This window comes from Capra hircus, chromosome 6, assembly GCF_001704415.2.
Source record: "Capra hircus breed San Clemente chromosome 6, ASM170441v1, whole genome shotgun sequence".
Classification (NCBI taxonomy): domain Eukaryota; kingdom Metazoa; phylum Chordata; class Mammalia; order Artiodactyla; family Bovidae; genus Capra; species Capra hircus.
In genome coordinates this window covers 4,114,632-4,139,697 of record NC_030813.1, presented here as the reverse complement: position 1 = coordinate 4,139,697, position 25,066 = coordinate 4,114,632, and positions in this window count along the sequence as shown.

The following is a 25,066-nucleotide window of genomic DNA, read 5'->3' as shown; positions in this document are numbered from 1 at the left end:
GTTTTTTGACCTTTTCTATGTCTTTTTAGTCTCTATTTCATTTATTTCTGCTCTAGTCTAGTACTTACTTTCGGCTTTGTTGTTTTTCCTTTTCAGAGTTGGCACATATCTAATGGACTGAGGAACTTCTTTGAAGAAACACGGGCTGTGGACACCATTTTGGTGCTCTGTCTCTGACTTGCTCTAGCTCACTGATATCTCTCAGAAAAGAACTTATACACTTGCCTGGAGCCCCTAATTTTTGAGACTGCCACCTAGGGAACACAGCCAGATCCTCTGGCCAGCAAAGCTTACGCTTTAGGTCCCATAGGATTGTATATATTTGCATTCTTTCAAAAACTGATGCCTGAGGATCTGGCTTCTGAATACCTTGAATCTAGGTGCTGAAATACTTCCCTTAGGGATACTGACATGTCTTGGCATATCCTCAACTACCAGGGCTATTAAAAGTATAATAGGCTGCTTGGATGAGCACAAAGGTTTGAGAGACCTAAAAGAGCTAGGACAGGGTTGAATAACAAGGTTCACCACCTGTATAAGGTCATTCCTTCAAACTGTGAGAGGTGGTTGTTTCATCTAATGTATAGAAACCTACAAAGAGAGTTGAGTTAAATGAAGGAAGAAAGGATGGAGAGAGAACAGGATGGTGGGGGAGTAGATAGACATGGAGTAGTTTCTCTCCATGGAAACATCAGGAATACACCTTCAGACAAAAAAGTGCTTGCAAAACACCAAATGAGAGCAGGCAGGAGAACCTGAGCACCAGAAAAGAACATATAGAACCACGCAAAACTTGGCAGGATGAAGGAAGTAGTGGGAAAAGAGGAGTTAGGAGGACTAGACCTGCCCTTGGCAGGTAGAGGAACTGAAGCAGTGGTCTGATCCCCACATCAAGGGAATTCTTAGGGACAGAGGAGAAACGTTTGAGGCTGAGAGTGAAGCAGCTGATCTGTGACAGTCTAGATGGAATGAGAATCATACAGAAAATCCTTGCCACAGTCATTTGTACAGTCGTATGTAGCCCAGACAGCGATGTGGGTCCCCTGGAAGGCACAGCAGCTGGGAGCTGGAGCATAGGGATTGTGGAGCAATCCCAGGGTAAGGGCTGCTGGTAACTCTGTTGACTGTGCTGACTGTACCTCCCAAGGGGATGGGAGAGTGAAGATTGTGGTGGGAAATACTCATGGATGAAAAACAAGCAGCCATGGAGGCAAGGCAATTCTGCTGCGTCATGTGTAGATGGTGGCGCCATGACTGTAGCCTCTCTCTCCCCACACACCAGCACGGGCAGCTGGACAACAGAGAGTCTGGCCCTTTAAGTGCCTGACATGCCAAACAACAGAATAGGACCCCAGTCATGGGGCCCCTTTAAGGCCTGAACAGGTGAAACAACAGAGAAGGACCAGCCAAAGAGGCCTTCTGATTGCCCGCTGTGAGGCTAGGAAGACTGTGATGGGGCCATAGCTCCTGCAGCTGAGGCAGTCAGTGTCCCTGAACTTGGCACCACCAGGGTCCCCACAACCCAAGCAGCTGTGCCACCACCATCCTCAGCCTCCACTGGGGCAGAGCTGCCACAGGCTGGACAAAGCCCTTTTGCTGTTCAGTTGCTCAGTCATGTTCAACTCTGCGACCCCATGGGCTGCAGCACACCAGGCTTTTCTGTCCTTCACTATCTCCTTACTCAAACTCATGTCCATTGAGTTTGTGATGCCATCCAACCATCTCATCCTCTGTGTGAAGCAGAAGAATGATATCTGAGGCAGAAGAGTGGATAAGTGAGCTGGAAGATAGACTGGTGGAAATAACTGCTGAAGAGCAGAATAAAGGAAAAAGATTGAAAAGCACTGAAAACAGTCTCAGAGACCTCTGGGATAATATTAAATGCATCAAGGTTTGAATTATAGGGGTCCCAGAAGAGGAATAGAAAAAGAAAGGGTATGAGAAAATTTTTGAAGAGATTATAGCTGAAAATTTTCCCCAACATGGGAAAGGAAATAGTCAAGAAGCACAAAGAATCACATACAGGAGAAGCCCAAGGAGAAACACCTCAAGATATATACTAATCAAACAAACAAAGGTTAAACACAAAGAAAGAATATTAAAAGCAGCAAAGGAAAAGCAATAAGTAACATACAAGGGGGAAAAAATACAAGCGAAACCCCATATGTTTAACAGCTGATCTTTCAACAGAAACTTCCAGACAAGAAGGGAATGGCAGGATATATTTAAAGCACTGAATGGGAAAAATCTACAACCAAGATTACTCTACTCAGCAAGGATCTCATTGAGACTTGATAGAGAAATCAAAAGCTTTACAGACAACCAAAAGTTTAGAGAATTTAATACCACCAAACCAGCTTTATAGCAAATGTTAAAAGGACTCTTATTGTCAGGAAATACAAGAGAAGAAAAAGATCTACAAAAAAAAAAACCCCAAATAATTAAGAAAATGGCAATAGGAATGTATATATCAATAAGTACTTTAAATGTAAATGGATTAAATGCTCCAAAAGACACAGACTGGCTGAATGGATATGAAAATAAGACCCAAATGTATGCTGTATACAAGAAACCCACTTCAGACCTAAAGACACACATATAGACTGAAAGTGAAAGAATGGAAAAATAATTCCATGGAAATGAAAATCAGAATTCAGCTGGAGTAGGAATTCTCATATCAAATAAAATAGACCTTAAAATAAAGAATATTACAAGAGATAAGGAAGACACTACATAATGATCAAGGGATCAATCCAAGAGGAAGACATAACAATTGTAAATATTTACACACCCATAATAGCAGCACATCAATACATAAGACAAAATTAATGGATATAAAAGAAGAAATTGACAGGAACACAATAATAGTAGGGAACTTTAACACTCCACTTACACCGATGGACAGATCATCAAAACAGAAGATCTAGTAAGGAGACACAGTCTTAAATGACACATTAGTGAATTTAATTGCTATCTTCAGGATATTGCATCCAAATGCAGAAAAAAACACCTTCTTCTCAAATGCACATGGAATATTTTCCAGGACAGACCACATCTTGGGTTACAAATCAAGCCTCAGTAAATTCAAGAAAACTGAAATTGTATCAAGCATCTTTTCTGACCACAATGCCATGATACTAGATATCAATTACAAGAAAAAAAAATGTAAAAAACACAAACACAGGGAGATTAAACAATATGTCTCTAAATAATAAACAGGTTACTGAAGAAATCAAAAGAGACATTAAAAAAAAATCCCAGAAACATGACAAAGAAAACAGAACAACTCAAAACATATGGGATGTAGCAAAAGCAGTTCTAAGAGGGACATTTGTAGCAAAACAATCCTACCTCAAGAAACAAGAAAAACATCTAATAGACAACCTAACTTTACACCTAAACAAGTGGAAAAAGGAGAACAAAAAACTTCCAAAGATGGCAGATGGATAGAAATCATAAAAATCAGAACAGAAATAAATGGGAAAAAAAGAAAGAAAAAATAGTAAATATAATAGAACTAAAAGCCGGTTCTTTAAGAAGACAAAGTTGACAAACCTTTAGCCAGACTCATTAATAAAAATAAAAAGAAGATTCAAATTAACAAAATTAGAAATGATAAAGAGAGGTTATAACAACATAAAAATACAATGTAGAAACGTAGAAATGCAGAAATACAGAGGATAATAATGAGACTATATAAATTTATGTATATATATACCCCATATATAATACGTATATAATATGACCCACCTAGATAGCATATTTAAGAGCAGAGACATTCCTTTGCGAACAAAGGTCCGTCTAGTCAAGGCTATGGTTTTTCCTGTGGTCATGTGTGGATGTGAGAGTTGGACTGTGAAGAAGGCTGAGCGCCGAAGAATTGATGCGTTTGAACTGTGGTGTTGGAGAAAACTCTTGTGAGTCCCTTGGACTGCAAGGAGATCCAACCAGTCCATTCTGAAGTAGTTCAGCCCTGGGATTTCTTTGGAAGAAATGATGCTAAAGCTGAAACTCCAGTACTTTGGCCACCTCATGTGAAGAGTTGACTCATTGGAAAAGACTGATGCTGGGAGGGATTGAGGGCAGGAGGAGAAGGGGATGAAAGAGGATGAGATGGCTGGATGGCATCACTGACTCGATGGGCATGAGTCTGAGTGAACTCCGGGAGTTGTTGATGGACAGGGAACCCTGGCCTGCTGTGATTCATGGGGTCGCAAAGAGTCGGACACTACTGAGAGACTGAACTGAAGTGAACTGAACTGAATATATATTATATATATGGTATATATTTATTATATATATATACAGAATGTAGAATGTAGAAGTATATATATAGAATGTAGAACGTAGACTTTCTGTTATATATATAGAATGTAGAATGTACAGAATTATGCATATAATATATATATTATATACATAGAGAATGTAGAATGTAGAATTTCTACAATGTAGAAATATAGAAATACAAAGGATAATGAGACTAATAATCTCATATATATCTCATATTGTATATTTATATTTTATATTATTGTAATATAATAAATTATAATATTATATATTACACAATAAATATATAATATATATTATATATATTGTTTTGCTACAAACATCCCATTTAGAATAGTTTTTGCTGCACCCCATAGGTTTTGAGTTGTTGTGATTTCTTTGTCATTTTTCAGGGATATATTATATATTATAAAATATAATATATGTTAATTATATATAATATTATATATGTTATAATTTACAATTATAATTATATTGTATTATATATATATTCTATACAGTACTAATATATGTACATATGAGTCAGTTCCACTTCAAGAACGTATTCATTAAGTACAACAAATTTAGCTTAGGTACCCAACTAACACAATCAGCTATATAGTACTGTACTACAATAGGTTCATAACACTTTTCACACAAATAATACATTAAAAAACTAACAAAAATAAACATTTTAATTCTTTTTTTAAATTTTATTTCTTTTCTTTTTTTTTTTTGGCATATGCCATGTTTATTTATTTATTTACTTTACAATACTGTATTGGTTTTGCCATACATCAACATGAATCCGCCACGGGTGTACACGTGTTCCCCACCCTGAACCCCCCTCCCACCTCCCTCCCCATACCATCCCTCTGGGTCATCCCAGTGTACCAGCCCCAAGCATCCTGTATCTGCATTGAACCTGGACTGGCGATTCGTTTCAGTACCTTGGAAAAACTACCAAGAGTTTTGATTCATTTGACAATTATATTCTGATGGGCTATTCATTCCAAGCACTGCACTAACTAAGGTCCAGGGGTGCAAAAAAGAATAAACAGGCTGCTGTTCTCAAGAGTCTCCTCTACAGAGTAACATTTGACCTATAGGCCAAAGAAGGGAATAGAACATATTTAAAATTTCCTTTTCAAGCTTTATTTTTAATGCTGTAATGTATAGAAACACACAGGTCTTGCACTTTGTAGATGTCCTAGATCTTGAAAATAAAGATGCTGATTGTAAACAATCTCTGTAATAGTTATTCAGTGGCCATATGCAGAAAGTAAATTACTATTTTTAAAGTTGTTGCTGAACTCCAGCTTAAAAATGCATATAAAGACATATATACATGCATACATTACACAAACCAAGCACAAGGTTTTTATTTTTAAATGATTAAAGAAAAGAATAAAGCAAATGATGCATTCTGAAAAATATATTGACAACAGGTGGAAAAAACAAGAAAAACAAATTCAAAGTCTACTAAATCATTTTCTATCTCCTCTAACTGTATTACCTTCTCTCCCACACTCCAAATTTTCTCTTCTACTTAGTTTTTGCAAAGGAAAATTTTTTCAGACTACAAGCTTACAGCGCACTTACATTTAGGTCATCAAATATTGTTTCATGAAAGCTTTTAGATGTCTTGAAGTTTTTGTCATAAATATTTGAAGAACTTCCTCACCTCCTTTCCTTTCCCTCAAGAAAGAATGACAAACTTCAAAAGGTTCAAATTTCATCTGAAGTCAAAAAATCAAGGTTCATAAGTTCTCTCTCTGTGATTCCTCAATGAAATCAGTAAATGTTTGAACATTCACCTGTCACACTGGACAGGACATCTCCTTTATGGTCCTGAAAGGTGGTCTGTGATCTCCTGAAGGAGCTCAGACTGACTGTCTCTGTTTTGCAGTGGTGGCCTGTGGTTCTCTCCTCTATGCCTACAGCCCTGGTGATCCCAGGGAGGACCAAGGAGGCTACATCCTGTGGAGTCCATGCAGGATAACTGAAGAAGTCCCCACAGACTTCCTGTTTTTGGTCTCCCACAGAGCAGAACACCCAGGACTATGAAGAAGGCACACAAAGCACTTAACCCAAGGACTCATGTATCTCAGAAGAGCAAACTCACACAAAGTCAGGATGAAGAGAAGTTATAGTTTTATTTAGCTTAATATTTCCATTATAACACACCAAGACTCAGAAAGGGTATCCCAGGTAGCCGTTTCCTCTTTCCAATCCCTGTCTCATCCCTCTTCTATCTTTAATTTCCTCTTTCCACCTAGCCTAGTTTTTTCAAGTCCTTTGATCAATCCCGTCTCTCTATCCAGGGAAATCTTCACCTTGTCACAAGAAGAAAAATTTCTGTTCCCATCCTTTACCTCAGTTCTTCCCTGAACCCTGAAGACATTATTCTGTCAGATCATCAGATGCAATGCATATTTCCCATGTTTCATTGATGATGAAACGTGAAAATGAAAGTGAAATGGGTCTTCAACCAGCAAGAGAATTTACTTGGTTTCCTTACTAGCAAGTTCACCTATTGTTAGAGGTTGGGTTATTTGGACCATATTTGGAAATAAGGTCTTCACAGAAGTGATCCAGTTATCATGAGATCATGAGGTTGCCCCTAATGCAATTTGACTGGTGCCTTCATAAAAAGGGACATTTAGACACAAAGATGGAGAAGATTTATAGAGTCAGCAAAAACAAGACTGGAAGCTGACTGTGGCTCAGATCATGAACTCCTTATTACCAAATTCAGACTTACATTGAAAAAGGTAGGGAAAACCACTAGACCATTCAGGTATGACCTAAATAAAATCCTTTATGATTATACAGTGGAAGTGAGAAATAGATTTAAGGGATTAGATCTGATAGACAGAGTGCCTGATGAACTATGGACGGAGGTTCATGACATTGTACAGGAGACAGGGATCAAGACCATCCCCATGGAAAAGAAATGCAAAGAGGCAAAATGGTTGCCTGAGGAGGCCTTACAAATAGCTATGAAAAGCAAAGGAAAAAAGGAAAGATATTCCCATTTGAATTCAGAGTTCCAAAGAATAGCAAGGAGAGATAAGAAAGCCTTCCTAGGCTATCAATGCAAAGAAATAGAGGAAAATAACAGAATGGGAAAGACTAGAGATCTCTTCAAGAAAATTAGAGATACCAAGGGAATATTTCATGCAAAGATGGGCTCAATAAAGGACAGAAATGGCAGGACCTAACAGAAGCAGAAGATATTAAGAAGAGGTGGCAAGAATACACAGAAGAACTGTACAAAAAAGATCTTCATGACCAAGATAATCACAATGGTGTAATCACTCACCTAGACCCAGACATCCTGGAATGTGAAGTCAAGTGGGCCTTAGGAATCATCACTACAAACAAAGCTAGTGGAGGTAATGGAATTCCAATTGAGCTATTTCAAATCTTGAAAGATGATGCTGTGAAAGTGCTGCACTCAATAAGCCAGCAAATTTGGAAAACTCAGCAGTGGCCACAGGACTGGAAAAGGTCAGTTTTCATTCCAATCCCAAAGAAAGGCAATGCCAAAGAATGCTAAAACTACCTCACAATTGCACTCATCTCACATGCTAGTAAAGTAATGCTCAAAATTCTCCAAGCCAGGCTTCAGCAATAAGTAAACCATGAACTTCCAGATGTTCAATCTGGTTTTAGAAAAGGCAGAGGAACCAGAGGTCAAATTTTTGGCAAAGTAATGTCTCTGCTTTTTAATATGCTAAGTTGGTCATAGGTTTTCTTCCAAGGAGCAAGAGTCTTTTAATTTCATGGCTGCAGTCACCATCTGCAGTGATTTTGGAGCCCAGGAAAATAAATCTCTCACTGTTTCCATTGTTTCCCCAACTATTTGCCATGAAGTGGTGGGACCAGATGGATGTCATGATCTTAGTTTTCTGAATATTGAGCTTTAAGCCAACTTTTTCACTCTCCTCTTTCACTTTCATCAAGAGGCTCTTTAGATCTTCTTCTCTTTCTGACATAAGGGTGGTGTCATCTGCATATCTGAGGTTATTGATATTTCTCCTGGCTATCTTGATTCCAGCTTGTGCTTCCTCCAACCTGGCATTTCACATGATGTACTCTGCATTTAAGTTAAATAAGCAGGGTGACAATATGAAGCCTCTATGTACTCCTTTCCCAATTTGGAACCAGTCTGTTGTTCCATGTCCAGTTCTAACTGTTGCTTCTTGACCTGCTTACAGATTTTTCAGGAGGCAGGTCAGGTGGTTTGGTATTCCCATCTCTCTAAGAATTTTCCACAGTTTTTTGTGATCCACAGAGGCAAAGTCTTTGGCATAGTCAATAAAGCAGAAGTAGATGTTTTTCTGAAACTCGTTGCTTTTTTGATGATCCAGCATATGTTGGCAATTTGATCTCTGGTTCCACTGCATTTCCTAAATCCAATTTGAACATCTAGAAGTTCACAGTTCACATACTGCTGATCTCTGGCTTGGAGAATTTTAAGCATTACTTTACTAGCATCTGAGATGAGTGCAATTGTGTGGTAGTTTGAATATTCTTTGGCATTGCCTTTCTTTGGCATTAGAATGAAAACTGACCTTTTCCAGTCCTGTGGCCACTGCTGAGTATTCTAGATTTGCTGGCGTATTGAGTACAGCACTTTCACAGCATCATCTTTTAGGATTTGAAATAACTCAACTGGAATTCTATCACCTCATTAGCTTGGTTTGTAATGATGCTTCCTAAGGCCCACTTGACTTCGCATTCCAGAATCTCTGGCTCTAGGTCAGTAATCACACCATCGTGGTTATCTAGGTCCTGAAGATCTTTTTTGTATAGTTCTTCTGTGTATTCTTGCCACCTCTTCTTAATATCTTCTGCTTCTGTTAGGCCCTTTATTATGGACAATTATAAAGGACTATTTCTGTCCTTTATTATGCCCATCTTTGCATGAAATATTCCCTTGGTATCTCTAATTTTCTTGAAGAGATCTCTAGCCTTTCCCATTCTATTATTTTCCTCTATTTCTTTGCATTGATCACTTAGAAAGGCTTTTTTTTTTTTTTAATCTCTCCTTGCTGTTTTTTGGAACTCTGCATTCAGATGGGTGTATCTTTCCTTTTCTCCTTTGCCTTTACCTTCTCTTCTTTTCTCAGCTATTTGTAAGGCTTCCTCAGGCAATCATTTTGCTTTTTTGCATTTGTTTTTCTTGGGAATGGTCTTGATCACTGCCTGCTGTACAATGTCACAAACCCTCATCCATAGTTCTTCAGGCACTCTATCAGACCTAATCCCTTGAATCTATTTGTCACTTCCACTACATAATCATAAGGGATTAGACTTAGGTCATATCTGAATGGTCTAATGGTTTTCCCTACTTTCTTCAACTTAAGTCTGAATTTAGCAATAAGGAGTTCATGATCTGAGTCACAGTCAGCTCCCAGTCTTGTTTTTGCTGGCTGTATAGAGCTTCTTCATCTTTGGCTGCAAAGAATATAATCAGTCTGATTTCAGTATTGACCATCTGGCAATGTCCATGTGTAGAGTCTTCTCTTGTGTTGTTGGAAGAGGGTGTTTGCTATGACCAGTGTGTTCTCTTTGCAAAACTCTGTTAGCCTTTGACCTGCTTTGTTTTGTACTCCAAGGCCAAATTTGCCTGTTACTCCAGGTGTTTCTTGACTTCCTACTTTTGCATTCCAGTCTCCTACGATGAAAAGGACATCTTTTTTGGGTATTAGTTCTAGAAGTTTTTGAACTTGAACTTTCTGTACTTGAACTTAAGTACAGATTTTTGTACTTAAGCTCCTCATAATTTGGAGTACTGGTTAGGTTAGGAAACCACTGCTAAAAAGTCACTCTAGAAATATGAATTAATCACATTATATTTCTGTTGTGAACAAATCCATTATTTCTAGCACTTTTTAGCCACTCTACACCCATGATGACCATTCACGTTTCAGATGGTAATCAATGAATTAAATAGGGAGTAGCACACTTCTGTGATTGGAGGGAATATCGTCCCCAGTGAACAACCCACGTTGGTGTTTTTCTTTGGCTGGGCTCAGCAATTGTGTCTACAGTGTGAGTAACCAAGGCAGGAAGCCCAGTGCCCAGTGCAGGGTCATCTCCCAAAGTGTTAGTCACTCAGTTGTGTCCTACTCTTTGCTACTCCATAGACTGTAACCCACCAACATCCTCTGTCCATGGAATTGTCCAGGCAAGAATACTGGAGTGGGTAGCCATTTTCTTCTCCAGGGAATCTTTCTTCCCAGGGATCAAACCCAGGTATCCTGTATTGAAGACCGATTCTTTACCATCTGGGCCAACAGGGAAGCCCAGTTCCCAAAGGTTCATTATTAATCACCATGATGAAGAGAGAGAGCTGGTAAGTAAGAGAAATGGCAGCCACACACATTCTGGTTGCTTAATAAGCAGCACCTTATATTTCCTGAGATCTTCTGGTCTCAAATTTCCCCACTGTCATCCCTAGCCAGCTGCTGAAATGCTTCCAGTTATGGATGTACCTGGGCTGGTGCAGGCCTGTCATACGGCTTAGTTTCCCCAGAGCTACGGCTAGTACATTTACCCTGGGCCATCTCTCAGGGTGCTTGACAGGACACATAGTTTCCTCACTCTGGCCCCAAATCAGACTCATAGGGGTAGCCCAGGGCAAAATTTGGAAGCAGTTACTTGCCCTGTGGGGCTACAATCATCCTGTAGTCAAATAAATGTAGATGACTCACCAGTAGATGAATGTAGGGATACCCAGAGACCAGTTTATGTCTTAGGAGCTATTATGAATTCAACTGATGTTTTGATCAACTAAAGCAACTATAATCATGGCTTCAGAGTACTGGGAGAGCAATCTCTGTACTGAATAAGGCCTGAAATGGAAACAATGATATGTATAGAAACATTACAGGGGAGACAATGTTCTTGATCATTCCATTGAACTGGTTGAAGTAGCGCTGCATTAATGAGAAGAGACTTGGGTTCTTTATCTAGCTCTGCCAGGGAAGCAAAAGTACCTCCTACAACAAGGCACTTACCTCAGTGAGGTGGTTGAAGTGGTCACAGAGGAATTTCAGTTTCAGTGTATTATGCTTTTACAAAAACAAACAGATTCTCCTCATGGACTATTTTTAAAAGGTACAAGCTAAAGACTGAAGACAAAGTGTGCTGAAATCTCTGTACAGCTTTAGAGGCAACTTCTACATTTTTGATGACTTCCAAGAATATGAATGAAAACTTTCAAAAATTTGTGTGGCAAAAAAAAAAAAAAAAATCATCCTCCCAGAAAGAAATTTCCTTTCAGAAAGCATAGGCTGAATTCTCATGAATCTTTTATGCTTAAAATTAGCCAAGTCAGTCAGTTCAGTAACCAGACTTGTCCAACTCTTTGCAACCCCATGGAATGCAGTACTGCTTCCCCATCACCAACACCCGGAGCTCGCTCAAACTCATGTCCATTGAGTCAGTGATGCCATCCAACCATCTCATCCTCTGTCATCCTCTTCTCCTCCTGCCTTCAATCTTTCCCAGCATCAGGGTCTTTTCTAATGAGTCAGTTATTCATATCAGGTGGCCAAAGTACTTGAGTTTCAGCTCCAGCATCAGTCCTTCTAATGAATATTCAGGACTGAATTCCTTTAGAACTGACTGGATCAAGTCAACCCTTTTGAGTTTCCTTGGAGTTCTAGTGACTCTCAAGAGTCTTCTCCAATACTACAGATAAAAAGCATCAATTATTCAAGAGTCAACTTTCTAGTCCAACTATCACATCCACACATGACCACTGGAAAAACAAGAACTTTGACTGGATGGACTTTTGTCTGCAAAGTAATGTCTCTGCTTTTTAATATGCTGTCTAGCATATATGCTGGTCATAGCTTCTCTTTCAAAGAGCAAGCGTCTTTTAATTTCATGGCTGTAAATCATCTGAGGTGATTGTGGAGCCCCTCCAAAAATAAAGTCTGGCACTCTTTCCACTGTTTCCCCATCTATTTTCCATGAAGTGATAGGACCAGATGCCATGATCTTAGTTTTTTGAATGTTGAGTTTTGAGCCAACTTTTTCACTCTCCTCTTTCAGTTTCATCAAAAGGATTATTAGTTCCTCTTCACTTTCTGCCATAAGGGTGGTATCATCTTCATATCTGAGGTTATTGATATTTCTCCCGGCAATCTTTATTCCAGCTTGTGCTTCATCCAGCCCAGAATTTGGAGTGATATACTCTGCATATAAGTTAAATAAGCAAGGTGACAATGTACAGCCTTGATGTACTCCTTTCCTGATTTGGAGCCAGTCTGTTTTTCCATGTCCAGGTCTAAGTCTTATTTCTTGACCTACATACAGATTTCTCAGGAGGCAGGTCAGGTGGTCTGATATTCCCATCTCTTTAAGAATTTTCCAGTTCTTAAAAGCTTTGGCATAATCAATAAAGTGGAAGTAGATTTTTCTGGAACTTTCTTGCTTTTTCTATGATCCAGCAGATGTTGGCAATTTGATCTCTGGTTCCTCTGCTTTTTCTAAGTCCAGCTTGCACATCTGTAAGTTCACAGTTCATGTACTGCTGAAGCCTGACTTCGAGAATTTTGAGCATTACTTAGCTATCATGTGAGATGAGTGCAATTGTGTGGTAGTTTGAACAATCTTTGGCATTGCCTTTTTTTGGGATTGGAATGAAAACTAACCTTTTCCAGTCCTGTGGCCACTGCTGACTTTTCCAATTTGCTGGCATATTGAGTGCAGCACTTTCACAGCATCATCTTTTAGGATTTGAAATAGCTCAACTGGAATTCCATCACCTCCAGTAACTTTGTTCATTGTGATGCTTCCTAAGGCTCACTTGACTTCCCATTCCAAGGATGTCTGGCTCTAGATGAGTAATCACATCATCGTGGTTATCTGAGTCATGAAGATCTTTTTTGTATAGTTCTTCTGTGCATTCTTGCCACCTCTTCTTAATATCTTCTGCTTCTGTTAGGTCCATACCATTTTTGTCCTATATTGTGCCCATCCCTGCATGAAATATTCTCTTGGTATCTCTAATTTTTCTGAAGAGATCTCTAGTCTTTCTCATTCTATTTTTTCCCTCTATTTCTGTGCATTGATTCCTGAGGAAGGCTTTCTTATCTCTCCTTGCTACTCTTTGGAACCCTGCATTCAAATGAGTATATCTTTTTTTTCTCTCCTTTGCCTTTCACTTCTCTTCTATGTTTGTTTGTTTTTTTTTAGTAAATTTTATATTGAAGAATAATTGCTTTACCAAATTTTGTTGTTCTCTGTCAAACTTTTTGAAACTCCCTCTCATCTTCCACCCCATCTCACCCTTCTAGATTGATACGGAGCCCCTGTTTGTGTGTCCTGAGCCATAGTAAATTCCCATTGGCTATCTATTTTACATATGGTAATGTAAGTTTACATGTTACTCTTTCCATACATCTCACCTTCTCCCCTCTTCCCATGTCCACAACTCTATTCTTTATGTCTGTTTCTCCATTGCTGCCCTGCAAATAAATTCTTCAGTACTATTTTTCTAGATTCCATATAAATGCATTAGAATATAATATTTATCTTTCTCTTTCTGACTCACTTCACTCTGTATAATAGGTTTATCTACTTCAAGAGAACTGACTCGGATGCATTCCTTTTTATGGCTGAGTAATATTCCATTGTGTATATGTACCACAACTTCTTTATTCATTCATCTGTCGATGGACATCTAAGTTGCTCCCATGTTCTGGCTATTGTAAATAGTGCTGAAATGAACAATGGGATATATGTGTCTTTTTCAATATTTGTTTCCTCAGGGTATATGCCTAGGAGTGGGATTGTTGGGTCATATGGTGGTTTTATTCCTAGGTTTTTTTTTTTTTTTTTTTTTTTTTTTTTAGGACTCTCCATACCATCTTCCATAGTGGCTGTATCAACTTACATTCCCACCAACAGTTCAAGAGTATTGCCTTTTCTCCACACCCTTTCCAGCATTTATTGTTTGTAGACATTTTGATGATGGACATTCTGACCAATATGAGGTGATATATCATTATAGTTTTGTTGAGCATCTTTTCATGTGTTTGTCAGCCATCTGTATTTCTTCTTTGGAGAAATGTCTGTTTAGGTCTTCTTCTCACTTTTTGATTGGGTTGTTTGTTTTTCTGGCATTGAGCTGTGTGAGCTGATTGTATATTTTGGAAATTAATCCTTGGTCAGTTTTTTCATTTGCTGTTATTTTCTCCCATTCTGAGGGTTGTCTTTTCACTTTGTTTATAGTTTCCTTTGCTGTGAAAAAGCGTTTAAGTTTAATCAGGTCCCACTTGTTTACTTTTGTTATTATTTCCATTACTCTAGGAGGTGGGTCATAGAGGATCTTGCTTTGACTTAATCATTGAGTGTTCTGCCTATGTTTTCCTCTAAGAGTTTCATAGTTTCTGGTCTTATATTTAGGTCTTTAATCCATTTTATCTTTGTGTATGGTATTAGAAAGTGCTCTAATTTATTGTTTTTCATGTAGCTGTTCAGTTTTCCCAGCACCATTTATTGAAGTGGCTGTCTTTGCCCCATTGTATATTCTTGCTTCCTTTGTCAAAAATAAGTTACTCATAGATGCATGGGTTTATTTCTGGGCTTTCTATCTTGTTCCATTGGTATATATTTCTGTTTTTGTGCCAATACCACACTGTTTTGATGAAGTAGCTTTGTAGTTTAATCTGAAGTCAGGAAGATTGATTCCTCCAGCTCCATTCTTCTTTCCCAAGATTGCTTTGGCTATTCGGGGTTTTTTATGTTTCCATATAAGTTGTGAAATTTTTTGTTCTAATTCTGTGGAAAATGATATTGATAATTTGATATGGACCACACTGAATCTGTAGATTGCATATGGTAGTATAGCCATTTTCACAATTTTTTTTTTCCTGCTACCCAGGAGCATGGAATATCTCTCCATCTGTTTGTCATCTTTGATTTTCAGTGTCTTACAATTTTCTGTGTACAGTTCTTTTGTCTCCTTAGGAAAGTTTATTCCTAGATATTTTATTCTTTTTGTTTCAATGGTGAATGGGATTGATTCTTTAATTTCTCTTTCTGCTTTTTCATTGTTAATGTATACAAATGCACGTGATTTCTGTGTATTGATTTTGTATCCTGTGACTTTGTTAAATTTACTGATAAGCTCTAGCAATGTTCTGACACTATCTTTAGGGTTTTCTATGTACAGTATCATGTCATCTGCAAACAGTGAGAGCTTTACTTCTTCTTTTCCAGTCTAGATTCCTTTTATTTCTGTTTCTTCTCTGATTGCTGTAGCTAGGACTTCCAGAACTAAGTTGAATAATTGTGGTGAAAGTGGACACCCTTGTCTTGTTCCTGATCTTAGGGGGGGATGCTTTCAGGTTTTCACTATTGAGAAGAATGTTTGCTGTAGGCTTATCATATATGGCCTTTACTACATATAAAGGCCATATATGGTAGGCTCTTTCTATGCCCATTTTTTGAAGAGCTTTAATCATAAATGGGTGCTGAATTTTGTCAAAAGCTTTTTCTGCATCTATTGAGATGACTATATGGTTATTATTTTTCAACTTGTTAATATGGTGTATCACATTAATTGATTTGCATATATTGAAGAATTCTTGCATTCCTGGAATAAACCCAACTTGATCATGGTGTATGAGCTTTTTAATGTGTTGCTGAATTCTGTTTGATAAAAATTTTTGAGGATTTTTCCATGTATGTTCATCAGTGATATTGGCCTGTAGTTTTCTTTTTGTGTATTGTCTTTGTCTGGTTTTGGTACCAGGGTGATGTTGGCTTCGTAGAATGAGTTTGGAAGTGTTCCTTCCTCTGCAATTTTTTGAAAGAGTTTTAGAAGGATAGGCATTAGCTCTTCTCTAAATGTTTGATAGAATTCTCCTGTGAAGCCATCTGGCTTTTGTTTTTTGGGAGAATTTTGATCACAGGATCAATTTCAGTGCTTGTAACTGGGTTGTTCATAATTTCTATTTCTTCCTGGTTCAGTCTTGGAAGATAGAACTTTTCTAAGAATCTGTCCATTTATTCCAGGTTATCCATTTTGTTGCCGTATAATTGTTCATGATAGTCTCATAATCCTTTGTTTTTCTGCATTGTCTGTTGTAATCTCTTTTTTTCACTTCTAACTTTATTGATTTGATTCTTCTCTCTTTTTTCCTTGATGAGTCTGGCTAAAGGCTTGTCAATTTTGCTTATCTTCTCAAAGAAACACCTTTTAGTTTTATTAAACTTCACTATTGTTTCTATAATTTCTTTTTCATCTATTTCTGCTCAGATCTTTATGATTTCTTCCCACCTATTAATTTTGGGGCATTTCTGCTTTTTCTCTTTCCAGCTGTTTTAGGCGTAAAGTTAGGTTGTCTAGTCGATGTGTTTCCTGAGACGGGATTGTACTCTTATAAACCACCTTCTCAGTACTACTTGTGCTGGATCTCATGGGTTTTGAGTTTTTGTGTTTTCATTGTCATTTGTTTCTAGAAATTCTTTTATTTCCCTTTGACTTCTTCAGTAACCTATTGGTTATTTAGGAACGTGTTTAATCTCCATGTGTTTGCATTTCTTACAGTTTTTTTCTTGTACGTGATATTTAGTCTCATATCATTGTGGTCAGAGAAGATGCTTGATATGATTTCAACTTTCCTAAATTTATTGAGGTTTGATTTGTGACCCAAAATTGGTCTATCCTGGAGAATGTTCCATGTGCACTTGAGAAAAAGGTGTATTCTTCTGCATTTGAATGGAAAGTCCTGAAAATATCAATGAGATCCATCTCATCTAACCTATCATTTAAGACCTGTGTTTCATTATTAATTTTCTGTTTCGATGATGTCTCCATTGATGTGAGTGGGGTGTTAAAGTCTCCTCCTACTACTGTGGTGCTGTCAGTTTCTCCATTTATGTCTGTTAGTGTTTGTCTTATGTATTGAGCTGCCCCGATGTTGGGTGCATATTTACAATTGTTATATCTTCCTCTTGGACTGATCCCTTGTTTATTATGTAGTATCCTTCCTTATCTCGTGTAGTCTTCTTTATTTTAAGGTCTACTTTGTCTACTTTGACATGAGGCTTGCTACTCCAGCTTTCTTTTGCTTCCCCTTTGCATGGAATATATTTTTCCATCCTCTCACTTTCAGTCTATATGTGTCTTCAAGTCTGAAATGGGTTTCTTGTAGACAGTATATATATGGGTCTTGTTTTTGTATCCGTTCAGTCAGTTTGTGTCTTTTGGTTACAGTGTTTAATCCATTTACATTTAAAGTACTTATTGATATATATATATATGTTCCTCTTTCCATTTTCTTAATTGCTTGGGGTTGATTTTGTAGATCTTTTTTTCTTCTCTTGTATTTCTTGAGTATATAAGTCCCTTTAACATTTGTTGTAAAGCTGGTTTGGTGGTGCTGAATTCTCTTAACTTTTGCTTGTCTGAAAAGCTTTTGATTTCTGCATCAAATTTGAATGATATCCTTGCTAGGTACTGAAATCTTGGTTGTGGATTTTTCCCTTTCAATACTTTAAATATACTCTGTCATTCCCTTTTGGCCTGTGGAATTTCCGCTGAATATTCAGCTGTTTAGCGTATGGGATTTCCCTTGTATGTTACTTTGTTGCTTCTCCCTTGCTGCTTTTAATATTCTTTCTTTGTGTCTTTGTTAGTATGATTAGTATGTGTCTAAGCATGTTTCTCTTTGGGTTTATCCTGTATGGGACTTTTTGTGCCTCTTGGATTTGATTAACTATTTCCTTTTCCATGTTGGGGAAATTTTCAACTATAATCCCTTCAAAAATTTTCTCATACCCTCTGTTTTTCTCTTCTTCTTCTGGGACCCTTATAATTCAAGTGTTGGTACGTTTGATATTGTCGCAAAGGTCTCTGTGACTGTCCTCAGTTCTTTTCATTCTTTTTATTTTATTCTGCTCTTCAGAAGTTATTTCCACCATTTTATCTTCTAGTTCACTGATTCATCCTTCTACTTCAGATATTCTGCTATTGATTCCTTCTATAGTATTTTTAATTTCAGTAATTGTGCTGTTTGTCTCTATGTTTATTCTTTAATTCTTGTAGAATTATTCTGTAATTCTTTATTTATTCTGTAATTCTTATTCTGTAATTCTTTAATTCTTTGTTAATTGATTTTTTCATTTTCTCTATTTTGTTTTCAATGTTTTTTATCATCCTTACTGTCATTATTCTGAATTCTTTTTCAGGTAGTTTCCCTGTTTCCCCTTCATTTATTTGGACTTATGTGTTTCTACTTTGTTCCTTCACTTGTGTCATATTTCTCTGCCTTTCCATTATTTTTTTTTTAACTTATTGTATTTGACGTCTCCTTTTCCCAGGCTTCAATGTTGAATTCCTTCTTCTTTTTGGTTTGTGCCCTCCAAAGGTTAGTTCAGTGGTTTATGTAAGCTTTGTAAAGGATGATATTTGTGCTGAGTTTCTGTTTATTTGTTTTTCCTCTGATGGGCAAGGCTGAGTGAGGTGGTAATCCTGTCTGCTGATGATTGGATTTGTATTTTTGTTTTGTTGCATTCTGTTCTTTTTGAGATTGCAACCAACTACTGCATCTTGGACTCTTTTGTTGACTCCGAGGGATACTCCATTTCTTCTAAGGGATTCTTGCCCAAAGTAGTAGATACAATCATCATCTGAGTTAAATTTACCCATTCCAGTCCATTTTAGCTCATCAATTCCTAAAATGTCAATGTTTACTCTTGCCATCTCCTTTTTGACCACTTCAAATTTGCCTTGATTCATGGACCTAACATTCCAGGTTCCTATGCAATATCGCTCTTACAGCATCAGACTTGACTTCCATCATCAGTCACATCCACAACTGGGTATTGTTTTTCCTTTGGCTCCATCTCTTCATTCTTTCTGGTGTTATTTCTCCACTGATCTTCAGCAGTATATTGGGCACCTACTGACCAGGAGAGTTCATCTTTCAGTGTCCTGTCTTTTTGCCTTTTCACACTGTTTGTGGGGTTCTCAAGGCAAGAATACTGAAGTGGTTTCCCATTCCCTTCTCCAGTGGACTATGTTTTGTCAGAACTCTCTACCATGACCCATTTGTCTTGGGTGGCCTTACACAGCATAGCTCATAGTTTTATTGATAAGACAAGGCTGTGGTTCATGTGATCAGTTTGATTAATTTTCTGTGACTCTGGTTTTCATTCTGTCTGCCCTCTGATGGATAAGGATAAGAGACTTATGGAACCTTGCTGATGGAGAAATTGACTGTGGGGGAAAGTGGGTCTTGTTCTGATGGGCAGGGCCATGCTCAGTAAATCTTTAATCCAATTTTCTGCTGATGGGCGGGACTATGTTCCCTCCCTGTGTGTGACCTGGGCCAAACTGGTGGAGGTAATGATGATAATGTTGCCCTCCTTCTAAAGGTCCCCTGCATGTCCTGATGCACTCAGTGTCCCTGACCCTGTAGTAGGACACTGCCAATCCATGCCTCTGCCAGGAGTCTGGACACTCAGAGGCAAGTCTGGGTCAGTCTCTTTTGGGGTCACTGCTCCTTTCTCCTGGGTCCTGGTGTTGCACAAGATTTTGTCTGTGCCCTCCAAGAGTCTGTTTCCCCAGTACTGTGTAAGTCCTGTTGTCAAATCCCACTGGGCTCCAAAGTCAAATTCCCTAGGGGTTCTCAGTCCCTTTTCCAGATCGCCAGGTTGGGAAATCTGTTGTGGGTCCCTGAACTTTCTTAACAGTGTGAGAATTTATTTGGTATGATTTTTCTGCAGTTTGTGGGTCATCTGCTCGTCAACTCTATGGTGGGGTTAATGGCAACCTCTTCCAAGAGGGCTTAGTCACACCCTGGACTGCTGCACCCAGAGGCCTTGCCCCTGAGGCAGGCCACTGGTGACCCCTACCTCTGCAGGAGACACTCAAACACTCAAAGGCATGTCTGACTCAGTCTCTGTGGGGTCTCCTGGTGTGAACAAGGTTTTGTTTGAGCCCTCTGAGCATCTCTGATATGTATAGGGTTTGATTCTAATGTGATTTCAACCCTCCTACTCTCTTGCTGGGACTTCTCCTTTGCCCTCTGACCTGGGGTATCTTTTTTTGGTGGGATCCAACATTCTTCTGTTGATGGTTGTTCAGCAGCAAGTTGTAATTTTGGAGTTCTTGCAGGAGAAGATGAGCGCATGTCCTTCTACTCTGCCATTTTGATTTGATTTAAATCTCTGACATAAATCTCTTTCATAATCTCTCTGACTTAAATCATAGCAATATATTTTCTGATCCATCTCCTAAAATAATGAAAAGAAAAATAAACAAATGAGATCTGCTGCTGCTAAGTCACTCAAAAGCTTTTGCACAGCAAAGGAAAATGTAAACAAAATGAAAAGACAACCCACAGATAGGGAGTAAATATCTGCAAATGATCTGACTGATAATGGATTATTGTCCAAAATTTACAAAGAGCTCATGATGCTTAATAGCATCAAAACAAACAACCCCCTCAAACAATGGGCAGAAGACCCATATAGACATTTCTCCAAAGAAGACATACAGATGGCCAATAGGCATATGGAAAGATGTTCAACACTGCTAATTATTAGAGAAATGCAAATAAAAACTACAATGAGATATCATCTCACACTAGCCAGAATGGCTATTATCAAAACATCTTCAAACAGTAAATGCTGGAGAGGGTGTGAAGAGAAGGGAGCCCTCCTCCACTGTTGGTGGGAATGTAAATTGGTACAGACACTATAGAGAGAAGTATGGAGGTTCCTAAAAAAACTAAAAGTAGAGCTCCCATATGATCCTGCAATCCCACTCCTGGGCATGTATCTGGGGGAAAAAAAAACATGATCTGAAAGGATACATGCACCCCAATGTTGATTTCAGTGCTGTTTATGGTAACCAAGTCATGGAAGCAACTTAAATGTCCATCAGCAGAGGAATCGATAAAGAAGATGTGTTACATATATATGATGGAATATTACTCAGCCATTAGAAAGGATGAAATAATGCCTATTGCAGTGACAAGGATGAACTTAGACAGTGTCATACTGAGTTAATTAAGTCAGACAGGGAAGAAGAAATACTGTATGACATCCCTTATATGTGGAACCTAAAAAGAAATTATATAAATGAACTCACATATAAAATAGAAATAGACTCACAGACTTCTAGAATAAGTTTATGGTGGCTTGGGGAAGGATGGAGGGAAGGGATAGTTAGAGAATTTGGGATAGACATATACACACTGATATATTTTAAATGGATAACCAACAAGAACCTACTGAATAACACATGGAACTATACTCAATGAAATGTGGTGGCTTGGATTGGAGGGGAGTTCAGAGGAGAATGGATACAAGTATATGTATGGCTGAATCCCTTTGCTGTCCATGTGAAACTATCACAACATTGTTTGTCAATAAGCTATAACCCAATTTTTAAAAAATGCTAAAAGTATTTTAAATGTTAAATGCTGCTGAGAAGTAAGATGTAGATTTTCAAATGTCCAAATGAATTTACAACAGTTCAGTTCAGTTCAGTCACTCAGTCATGTCCAACTCTTTGCGACCCCATGGACTGCAACACACCAGGCCTCCCTGTCCATCACCAATTCCCGAAGTTTACTCAAACTCATGTTTACTGAGTCAGTGATGCCATCCAACCATCTCATCCTCTGTTGTCACCTTCTCCTGCCTTCAATCTTTCCCAGCACCAGGGTCTTTTCAAATGAGTCAGTTCTTCGCATCAAGTGGCCAAAGTATTGGAGTTTCAGCTTCAGCATCAGTCCTTTCAATGAATATTCAGAACCGATATCCTTTAAGATGGACTGGTTGGATCTCCTTGTTGTCCAAGGGACTCTCAAGAGTCTTCTTCAACACCACAGTTCAAAAGCAACACTTCAAGAAAATTAGAGATACCAAGGGAACATTTCACACAAAGATGGGCACAATAAAGAACAGAAATGGTATGGACCTAAGAGAAGCAGAAGATGTTAAGAAAAGGTGGCAAGAATACACAAAAGAACTATACAAAAAAGATCTTCATGACCCAGATAATCACAATGGTGTGATCACTCACCTAGAGCCAGACATCCTGGGGTGTGAAGTCAAGTGGGCCTCAGGAAGCATCATTATGAACAAAGCTAGTGGAGGTGATTCAAATGCTAAAAGATGATGCTGTGAAAGTGCTGCACTCGATATGCCAGCAAATCTGGAATATGCAGCAGTGGCCACAAGATTGGAAAAGGTCAGTTTTCATTCCAATCCCAAAGAAAAGTAATGCCAAAGAATTTTCAAACTACTGCACAATCACACTCATCTCACATGCTAGCAAAGTAATGCTCAAAATTCTCCAAGCCAGGCTTCAACAGTACATGAACCATGAACTGCCAAATGTTCAAGCTGGTTTTAGGAAAGGCAGAAGAACCAGAGATCAAGTTGCCAACATCTGCTGGATCATCTGGATCATCAAAAAAGCAAGAGAGTTCCAGAAAAACATTTATTTCTGCTTTATCTACTATGCCAAAGTCTTTGACCGTGTGGATCACAACAAACTGTGGAAAATTTTTCAAGAGAGGGAACACCAGACCACCTGACCTGCCTCTTCAGAAATCTGTATGTAGGTCAGGAAGCAATAGTTAGAACTGGACATGGAACAACAGACTGGTTCCAAATCAGGAAAGAAGTATGTCAAGGCTGCACATTGTCACCCTGCTTATTTAACTTATATGCAGAGTACATCATGAGAAACACTGGGCTGGAAGAAGCACAAGCTGGAATCAAGATTGCTGGGAGAAATATAAATAACCTTAGATATGCAGATGACACCACCCATGTCAGAAAGCGAAGAACAACTAAAGAGCCTCTTGATGAAAGTGAAAGAGGGGAGTGAAAAAGTTGGCTTAAAACTCAACATTCAGAAACTAAGATCATGGCCTCTAGTCCCATCATTTCCTGGGAAATACATGAGGAAACAATGGAATTTACAACATGACGTGGTTAATGACCATACAAAAGTCTTCCCTAACATCCTAATGAAATTAAACTTATCTTCATTTTGTCCCTTATTTGATCTCTTATCACAATGCAATACAAATATCTTTAGATACCTATGTTTCTCCCACTAAACCAGAAGCTACTTATTGGTAAGGAATAGTTCATATTAATACTGTTAGCATTTTTATTTTAGGACTTAGAGCTTGATACACAGTAAAGGCTCAAGCGATGTTTGTTAAAGAGATAACTCTGAACCTCTCTATTTTCTTGCCTGCCCCCCAATCCACTATTTCCAACTACCTATATGACACCTTAGTCCAGCCTTCTAGCATCTCCTCAAACTCAAAGGCTCACGTTATTCATCCCATGATGAACCGGTTAATATTATGCTTTCTGAATATATCAGGAAAAAAAATTTTTAATGTTAATTCTGTCATATAAAAGAAACCTGGAGCTTAAATGATTTCATGGTGACATCAGGAAACCAGTGTCCTATTTTTCTGTTCTGCCATCCTCAGCACTTAGCTTCCATCATTAAGAGCAATTTTGGCCCAAGATGGCTGAACACACTGCTAATAAGTAACAGGAGGAGAAAGGAGAGGATAAAAACAACATCTCTCAGCTGAGTCAACTGCCTTTAAGCAGTCTTTCCTGAACTTCTATAGAATTTTTCCACCTACAAGTTTCTAGATCAAACTTAATGACCACTCTTAGTTCCAAAGGAGGTTGGAGTATATATTCACTCTGACACACACACAAAGAAGCGCCCAATTCAAACTTAGGGTTCTATTATCAGGGACAAAGAATACAATGGACATTCTTGTATCTCTGGACCTCTTGTCTGTCATTTCTATCTCTGTCATCAGTGCTTTAATTTTTGGATTCCATTTGACCTTTCTTTGCACTTGAGAAACAATACTCTAGTAGCTAAAATTGGAAGTGGAGCAGACCAGACAGCAAGGCTGCTGTAGAAATTCAAGAGAGAGAAAATAAAGCACTAAGTCAAAGCAGTGACAGCAGGGATAGAGAAGAGGATGTGGAAGAACATAAAAAGAACAAAGATTTACAGGACTGCTGAGAACCTTAATTTTTTAATCAAAGAAGAAGGACTATATGATGCCCAATAGGAATAGCCCTACCTACACAAAACACCATGATGCTGGCAGAAAGCCAATTACTTAAATGATATTCAGCAATAAGTAGGCAGAAAAACTTGCAAAAATATTTTAGAATTTATTAAGGAGCTTTGAAAAATATGTAGGTGTGTTGCTTGCTTACTTGTTTGCTCTATTAACAGAGCTAATCACTCTGAATAGGTTGCAGTAGTTCTGAATTTGGGATGTATGAGAAGGTGTACGTATTAGTATATCAAAATGCATTGAGAAAAACATTGTGATTCATAAATATGTGTCCAATGATACTTTTTACCTTCCAAGGTTTTGCATGAATAAAAATTACATTAATTGGGGTTTTTTAATCTGATGCAAACAAATATAAAGAGAGGTGAGATGCGTATAAAGATTAGATAGAGAAGAAATAAAAAGTCCTTCTCCCTTTATATTCAAGGTCTCAGCTGTAGAGTGAGTCCACTTGCTGTAAGGATGTAAGAGAGAGAAAAATGATTTGCAATATGAGATTTTTAATCTGTAAAAACAGATGATCTTTTAAATTAAGAAAGTTAACTTCATATACCATGTAATATAAAAGAAGTGATGTCTTATTATATTTAAATATATTAAGGTAGAACAAAATTTAAGGCACGGCAAAATATTCCTAATACCAGCCTCCAAATGAATTGACCCTAGCATTAGGG